Below are 7,642 nucleotides of genomic sequence, written 5' to 3'. Positions count from 1 at the left end.
GTAAAAGAACCTCATATCTCCAAAGGAGGTCACTGAGCCAAATTACGGACGTTTCCCGCCCAACAGCAGTCTCTAATACCTCTGGTAGATGGGGGAAGCATTATAGATACCTCTCAGCTAGTAGAGCCGGTCTCGCTGGCTGGGCGGGACTGATGGTAAACACCAGTACCGGTAGGATATAGAGACTGGTAGAAGTCATAGAGGGAAGCACAATGGACCAATACAGGTCTAAGTGCATGGGTAAACCCACCCTCTCCAATAACTAACTAACTAACTAACTAACTAGATACTTCTCTGTGACTGGTTCTATATCTGTCAGGCATATTTGTAGCCTAGATTGGATCGATGGAATTTTACAATAAACTAAACTAAATAGATCGACATTTTCTTGACCTTGGCACTAGTTGGAGGAGAGTGGTCAGCTTCACACCCCTGCCCCTTTACACCCAGGGAAAGAGCCCCCAGTACTCACTGGACAGGAGGCTGGGTGAGCCCCAAAGCCAGATTGGATGATGTGGAGAAGAGAAAATTCTTGACTTTACTAGGACTTGGAACTCCGACCCCTTGGTCATCCAGCCCGTGGCCAGTCACTATACTTACTGCACTATCTTGAATCATATAAGATTAAAGTAAGCTATCAAGAGGCCATGCCATAGCTTAAGCGGTTAGTTGTTGGCTTCCCACTGCGGCAGCCCAGGTTCGATCCCAGGTCTGGTCAAGTGGGATTTGTGGTGGACAAAGTGGCGCTGGGGCGGGTTTTCTCCGAGTACTTCAGTTTCCCCTGCCAATCTTCATTCCACCAAATTCTCCATCATAATCACCCAGGGCAGGCTACAATAGGCCAATCAGTGGCCGCCGTGCCAAGTGGACCCAGTTGGACTCCACCCCCCACTAATCAAAGCTGTTATAAATGTGTAAATTTAAATATGAACAAAAAGTTTCCTATGCTTAAATACTGGTGTGTGTGTGTGTGTGTGGGTGGGGGGGGGGGGGTAAAATTATATTGCTCATGGTCCCACCCATTCAGCTGGTCACAAATTTCCACGCTTGAGAGCTATGTGTACTATCTCAAGTTTATAGAGTGGATACAGGAATAATGTCATGGTGTGGTGGTTAAGACTCCTCTTGTATATTTAAGAGATCCCAGATTAAAATCTTGAAAATTGGGTATCCTGCCAGTTATTTGTGGATTTCATTATCCCTCCAGCAAATCCATTAACTTCAGACAGTGTGGGTGTACTCCTGAAGACCTATCTTTGCAGGGCTTCACCTCAAACTCCCTTCAAACTGTGATTTTATTATATTATATTACGTGGTGTGATCTAAAAGTTCCCGAAATTTGAATTTTGTGCACGAATGGTTATGAGTACATTGGAATACCGCTAGGGATCTCCCCACACACCCTTCTTGAATCAGTGTGGTAAGCGGCATCGAGTTGAGTGGTTGGGTTTATTGTTGGTGAAAGTATTTCCATTGTTGTGTTTCCGTGAGTTTGTGGTTTTACGATGGTTGACCCGAGAGAGCAGCGTGTCTGTACAAAGTTTTGTTTTAAACTTTAAACCGCTGCAGAAACGCACCAAATGTTGAAGCAAGTTTTTGGTGACAACAGACATAAACTTATGACTGATATAAGCGTTTCAAAAATGTCTGAACATCAACTGATGATGACGATAGTTTGGGACAGCCGTCAACTGGCACCACACCAGAAAATGTCACGAAAGTTAGGGACCTGATTCTGCAAGATTGTAGACTGACCATCCAAGACCTCTGTAACATCTTGGGACTAAGTTATGGTACGTATATGTCAGCGAATTTTGTCAGAGGAACTGAACACGAGGAGGATTGCGGCGAAGTTTGTGCCATGACTGCTGCAAAATGAGAAGCAGCATCGCTTGGAAGTCTGCAGGGAACTTCAACAACATCTTCAAAGAGGATCCAAACTTTCTTTCAAAGGTTGTCACTGGCGACGAAAGTTGAGTTTATGGCTATGACCCTGAAAGTAGGTAGCAATCGTCGCAATGGAAGATCCCTTCTTCACCTCAGCCAAAAAGAACTCAAGTCAAGAGCAACATTAAGTCCATGTTGATCTGTTTTTGTGATATTGACGGGATTGTTCATAAGGAGTTCGTCCCTCCTGGTCAGACAGTCAATAAAGAGTTCTATCACAATGTTCTAAGGCGTCTGAGGGAGGACATGAGGAGAAGATGTCCAGAGAAGTGGTGCACGAACGACTGGGCACTCCACCATGACAACACACGACCACATACGGCTTACATTGTGCAGGAATTTTTGGCTAAAAACAAGATGGCAGTTGTTCCCCACCCACCATACTCGCCAGACTTAGCTCCATGCGACTTCTTTCTCTTCCCCAAAATGAAAATCAAGTTGAAGGGGCGAAGATTTGATACAGTTGAGGAAATTCAAGCAGAAACGCAGACAGTACTAAACACCCTAACAAAGAAAGACTTCCAGGATGCATTTCAAAAGTGGCAGAAACACTGGGATCGGTGTATGTGCTCCCAAGGGGACTACTTTGAAGGTGATGATGCAGAATAAGATCCAGGTAAGACGTAATAGTTTTTGTTAATATATTTCGGGAACTTTTGGATTGCACCACATACATCTGTTACAGTACAAAAGCTTATCTTCTTTTCCTTTAATTTGGCAGGTGTACAATGGTTTATGCATTTCAGTGATAAAATATAATTCACTAAATATGATTATAAGTGTTATAAATGATCTGGAGGTTTTCAGATAGAATTCTGTAATTTGTAAAAAGGGGTTCACATAAAACATGAAATAAGTTCGAACAATCATACTTATGAAAATATTCAGACATAATCAAGGTTATGTGCAGCATTATAACTGTAGAGTATCACACTTGCTTAGTCTAATGGACACAGATTCCATTGAAATTGTCAGATTTTGGGATAAACTTAGGTATAGTACTATGAGACAGCCAGTTTCATACAAAGGAGTATTATGTTTCAAATATGTCATTATAATACAGAGAGCTAAAATATTTTAAAATCTGTAGACAGCACTAAAACATCAAGCATTATTGAAGACAGCAGTTTGCCTTATGAGTCAATGAGTGGTAAGCCATAGGTGCATATTAGGTACATGTCAGGGAGAAAAATACCTGAACATTGTTTTATGAACAATTGTACTTGAATTTTTGTATAGTAGAAATGTAAAACGTTCCTAGTAGAACTTCAAAATTTATTTAGTCTGGCAAAAAAATGCTAGAAGACCATGTAAAGAGCTCAGTTAAAAAAAGACAGTTTTGATATTTCCATAGTCTTTTACCTTAATGTTTACAAATCATATCAGTGTCCTTGAGATAATATGAAGTATGTTGTGTATCGTATACATTAGCATTTATGTTAGGGAAACAACATGCCCATTGATTCGCATGTTTTAGTATTGCACAAATGAGTAATTATTTTTAAGTTGTACATTTTATATATATATATACACAACATGTTAAACCTTCAAACTGAAGTGTCTGCTGTTTTTATATTCATTTGGAAGAATAACTCACATGTTTTAATTAAGCATACCTATGAAAGAAAATGGAGCCACTATAATAAACAGTCAGCATTTTATTCTTGGCATTCCACTGGAATGTGTCCTACCACTACCAAGTACTGTGTATCACTGAGGTCCATCCAATAATTGTAGGAGCGGGATAAAGCAGCTGAACCATGAATGAATCACACTACTTCCATGCCCATTAAATGTCTGAATGGCATTATGCTTATGCTCGGGGATAATTTTTTTTAATGCTAGTGGGGTGGGACTAAGTCCCTTGTACTGCGGCCACATCTGGCCTATTGTACCAGCCCCAGATGATATGTGAGGGTGATTGTGGAGCAATTGGTGCAATGAAGATTGGCAGGGGAAACCGAAGTACTCGGAGAGAACCTGCCCCAGCGCCACTTTGTCTACCACAAATCCCACTTGACCAGACCCCGGGATCGAACCCGGGCCACCGCGGTGGGAAGTCAGCGACTAACCGCTTGAGCTATGGTGCGGCCCATGCTCAGGGATAACTATTAAATCAGAACAACTTAATCCACTTGTCTGATAAAGGACTGACAAACCAAGAAATATAAACTATTTTGAAAACTGAACAAAATAAAGCATTTCATTGGGTTTTTATGCTTTGAAAATTGTTTCATGAAACTGAAGCAGTGTTCATATTAACATATAAGTGGCCATCCTTCAATTGTCAGTAGTGGCTAAAATACAAGGTTACTATAAAAGAGACAGACACTTTCAACGTTTTATAAAAACCGAAGTATTACTGATACAGCCAAAATACTTATATGTTTTTTTTAGTATATGTCTTTAAGTTTGTATGACTAAGTTACAAATTTTCTTTGTTTCAGCCTTTTGTCACACAACAGATATCAATACAATGATCCAATTCGTTCCAAATACACTGGAGCATGTCCTTGTCAGCACTCACAACAGCTGTTGTGATGTGTTGCTTTAGATCATTTACACTTACAGGAAGTGGAGGAACAAAAACTCTGTCTTTAATATATCCCCAAAAGAAAAAATCTCAAGGCATTAGATATGGACTTCTTCATGGTCAACAAGTCAGTGCCATGTTCTGGTCTGCTGAGTGGTGTTTGGAATGAATTGGATTATCGTATTGATATCTGTTGTGTGACAAAAGGCTCACACATAGAACATTTGTAACTTAGTCATACAAATTTAAAGACATATACTAAAAAAACATGCAAGTATTTTGCTAAATCAATAATAGTTTGGTTTCTATAAAAAGTTGAGTGTCTATTTCTTTTATGTAGGGCAGTCAAAAAGTTCCCGGAATTCCCCTGCAGACGGAGAACGAGCGATAAGATAGCGCACACACTGTTGTGGTGGGAAGTTCAGCAGGTCTACTCGCAGGCACAACAGGTCTAGACAGGTTTCAGTGTGCAGTGTCGTTACTGTTCAGTTTGAATTAGACGTGAGTGTTGGTCATTTGGCACAATGTCACAGTTCGAACAGCGTGCGAACATTGAGTTCATGTGCAAATTGGGAAAATCTGCTTCAGAGATGCTATTGGCCCTATTGGCAAATTTACAATGATACTGCACTAAAGAAATCCACAGTCTACTACCGGTTTTCCCAGTTTAAGGCTAGTCGTCCATTGGAAGCGGAAACCTGCGAACTGGGATTCGGCCGAATCTGTGCGAATCTGTTCGTCCGAATTCGTGCGTTCACTGCGCGTCCTTTGGCTGCGTGTTCGGCCGATGCCATTCGCGTTCTGTCATGGCGCTGTCTGAAGATTTATGTGATCTGTACGCGTTTGATACTCCTTTACTGGCTAGGTGACGAGCACAGAATAGGAGAAAAGAGTGGATTAGTGGAATTTTACCAAAAAGACAAACGTTTGATGAATTTTCTCATATATGGAGTGATTCACAAGAGGACGAGTCACAGTATTTTGGTTATTTTCGCATGAAGCAAGATACATTTGAATACACATTAAGCAAAGTATATCAGTTGAAGAAGTACAGTAACTTCCGAGAAACTATTTCACCTGAAGAACGCCTAGCTGTAACGTTAAGTTAAGGATTTGATAAGAGTTTGAGAAAACAAAATATTACATCGATGTTATATTATTCTTGCTTCTTAGTGATTACATACAAACCGTTGTTTCTACAAAGGATCGAAATTACTATGATACACAGCGGCACTGTTCTTGTCTGTTACAAATTCATTGCTGTGGGAACTATTATGGGAACTGCGTGTCGATTCAAGGGATAGAGGCGAAACATTTGACGTGGACATCACGCTGCTGTTTCGATCCTCCTGTTCCTGCAGTAAAACATCCATCAATTTCATGCGTAATCGCAGCTGTCTTTCTTCAGGCAAGCTCATCAGAAATTGATAGTCACTATCCTGCTTCATTTGAGAGCTCTTTTCGAAATAGCTCAACTTTTTAGATTCTATTTCGAAGAATTTGTCATCGTAATTAATTCTTTTCTTTCCTCTTTTTAGCGGACTTTTGAAATGCTCTTTTTGTGCCGGAGACGTATTTACAGGTGCATCATTCTCGATATCTGATTGAAAATCTGGAGTAGAAAATGCATCATTATATTCACTTTGTGTTGTAATATTATCAGTGCCTGTCTCAATACAGGCGTCCGCAATGTCAGGAACACTACTCGACAGATTTCTCGGTTGAACAGTATCAGTTCGTAGGTGGTGAATGCAGCTCTTCGTCCGAAAAATCCAAACCAATCTGGATATTTCGCAGTTCGCAAGTATACGCGCGTTCACGGACAAATAGTGCTGCTACCAATGGACGCACTCTAACCTGATGCAAGCTGTTAGGATCGTTCGTCCGTTTCCGTGCGTGTTCGGACGAACTCCTCATCGCAACTTTCCGCAGCTTTCCGCTTCCAGTGGACGAGAGGCCTAAGGATGGGCAGGAGACGTTAGAAGATGACCAGCACAGTGGAAGACCTTTGACATGACTGGAAAAGTGCGACAACTGATTCAATGTGATCAAAGAATGACCATTGTGGAGTTGGAGCAAGAAGTTGGTACTGGTACTGGTCATTTCTATGTGCAAGTTTTGCAGAGGTTGCGCAATGCCACAATTTCTCACCGAGAAAATCATTCCTGTAATCACTCAACCACCATACTCTCCATATCTCGCTCCAAGTGACTTTTGGCTGTTCGCTACTCTGAAAAGGGCTTCAAGGGGACACGTTTCTCAACCATGGAGGACATCAAATCGAATGTGACGGTTGAGCTCCAGAGGATTCCAAAAGAAGCCTTCCACCGCTGCCTCCAACAATGGCAGGATCGATGGAGCAGGTGTGCGCGCATGCGAGAGTCCTAATTTGAAGGTGATTAGGTAAGCATTGCCACATGTCCTACCATTAGAATAGTATACCACCATTCCGGGAACTTTTTGTCTGCCCCTCGTATAGTAACCCTGTATTTTACCACTTTCATAAATAAAGTAGAATGTAAACTAAAATCCATCAACTTGCATGCTCCTTTGACTGGAGTGAAATTTCCTTATTTATTTGTTTATCTCTCTTGGATAGCATACAGTGTTGAAGTGAGACGTAAATGTGCTGCCTGTGATGGCAATAGTTTCCTGCATGACCATAAAGGCAATAGCATGTGGATTTTCACTGCATAAGGCACTGGGTCCATTGATCAAGGTTACCTCTTTCTAAGGGACCCAACTGAGCAAGTGTCTTCATGTCTTCCCCCCCAACCTGAGGATGGAAACAGATCCAATTTCGGAAACATCATGTTTCCTAGTCTCTAGAATACCGGATGATGGAAAAAATCGAAAACCCCAGTAATTCTGAATGCTAAACACCATCATCAGAACCCTTTACAATCTACCTAAAAAGAACTTCATTGCTGATTGCTGTAAAAAGGTGACACAAACTTAGCAAACATATTGCAACGTGTTTCGCTACTGAAGACGCCGTAGAGATCCTTAATTGGTTTATTTAACAATCTACAAATAACGGCTACAATTACTTATCACACAGTTGCGGGGTTTCACACTTTATAACCCTAATCGCATTAATCTGTTAACACTGTTGCGGGGTTTCACGATTTATAACCCTATGCGCAAATCAGTTCACTCTGT

The sequence above is a fragment of the Cryptotermes secundus genome, unplaced genomic scaffold (assembly GCF_002891405.2).
Source record: "Cryptotermes secundus unplaced genomic scaffold, Csec_1.0 scaffold13, whole genome shotgun sequence".
NCBI lineage: Eukaryota > Metazoa > Arthropoda > Insecta > Blattodea > Kalotermitidae > Cryptotermes > Cryptotermes secundus.
This window is presented reverse-complemented; position numbering follows the sequence as displayed.